Raw genomic sequence first — 1701 nt, forward strand, 5'->3', positions numbered from 1 at the left:
CGCGGCCGCGGGCACGCGATTGGGACATGAGTGGAGGGTAGGCAACACAATGAGCGAGGGGAGGAAGATGGTCATTCATGCCGAGTTGTTGAGAGAAAAAAATTGGGAAAGTAAAAACAATAATAAATAAATCATAAACACACACAAAACAGAGAAAATGATGAGGGGCCGCGCATACTTGACTGACCTTGTCTTACCTCCGCGATTATTCTTTCTTTCCACCTTCCAAAATTTACGGAAATAAAAAGCTTCGCTCGCCGATTGCTAATAGACACATAACGACAATACAACCCCCTACCACCCCACCAACCCCGCACACACAAATCAGGAAAACACCCCCCCCCCCCCTTCGCGCGGGAACATCATCTTGCGGCGGCCGATCGTGCGGATGGCTGCGTCCGAAACCGAACCGCGTAGCGGATGAGCTGATCTGTGATGACCGCTGAGCGCGCGGGCGGGGTGGGGGGTGAAGTGGGGTAGGAGGTGGGGGTGATTAAGGGACCGCGCGGGGGGGTGGGAGGGGAGGAGAGGGGAGAGGAGGGGAGGAGGGAGGGAGGGGAGGACAGGGGTAACAGAGCACGAAGAGGGGCAGCTTGAACTAATTAATACGGAAGCGCGTCTGATTGCCATATTTTTATGACGCGCCTATTTGAGGCGAGTGGAGCGCTATTGGCCGAGGCACGCGAGATGGGGGCGGCAGAGGGAGATCGCGCCCAAACGGTGAGTGCACGAACATTAATATAATCTGATTCTATGGCAGAATAATTTGTTTTCGATTTTACTTTACCGATATTCGTCGTCGGGTCTATAGCAGCATCAGCATCAGAGATCGAATGCACAGAAATTACCCTTAATTTCATCTGGGGGAGGGGATTTGACAATTTTATTGATATTTTCGTTTGGTAAAGGCAAAGCCCGGATAGGTTTTGTTCCTTGCCCGCGGATAACTTCTTAAAACATCCGCCCAAAATTGTTTTCCTTTTTCTTTGTGTTTTTCTAATGTAAAAGTGCAGTGTGAGGTGAGGGAGGTTGTTGGTATAAGGGATCGTACCCATACTACGTGACCGCTTTTAGGGGGGGGAGGGGTTTGGCAAAATACTACCATTGGTCACGGGGGGGTAGGGAGGGGGGGTTCGGCCGAAGTCACGTAGTATTTTCAAACGAGATTTTACTGTAAATTTCGCGCGTTTCTTTAACTGAGTCATTTAATTCATCACTCAAAGCTTTTCACCGAGTCTGGTTTTGCGACACTTTACCACAAAACCATGCGATAACTGGTGTTTTGCGATTCCCACGCTACAGGGCCTGATAGACCCAAAAAATGTGATAAAAGTATCACATTACATAGTGATAAAATCATCACAAAAATTAAACGATAACTTTTTATTACAGTTTTTGTGATAATTTCAGCACAATAATGTGATACTTTTATCACATTTTTGGGGGTTATCATACCCTTTAGCGTGGGAATAGCAAAACACCAGTTATCGCAAAAAATCAGTAAAAGTATCACAAAACGGGTTTCAGTGTTATTTTTCGTTTGAAATAATGAAGAGAGTGCTCATACTTAGAATGCAATATTATTCTTTTCCACCGTGTACGGTTGGCCGATGCTAAAATGACTGACTACACCAAATTTGTTGAAATGAGGTAAAAACAGCAGTTTTTGGAATACTACGTGATTTTCGGGGGAGGGGGGGG

General features: G+C 46.5%; 1 protein-coding gene across 1 annotated transcript in view; it reads right to left on the reverse strand.

The window, feature by feature from the left end:
- The window catches only part of LOC113212319 (homeobox protein rough-like), a gene marked incomplete at its 5' end in the record, with an annotated part of 5451 nt that overhangs the window by 1349 nt on the left and 2401 nt on the right, over positions 1 to 1701 (reverse strand). The gene's annotated exons all lie outside the window — the stretch shown is intronic.

The sequence above is a fragment of the Frankliniella occidentalis genome, unplaced genomic scaffold, assembly GCF_000697945.3.
Source record: "Frankliniella occidentalis isolate FOCC.00 unplaced genomic scaffold, Focc_3.1 Scaffold25, whole genome shotgun sequence".
In the NCBI taxonomy this organism is placed as follows: Eukaryota; Metazoa; Arthropoda; class Insecta; order Thysanoptera; family Thripidae; genus Frankliniella; species Frankliniella occidentalis.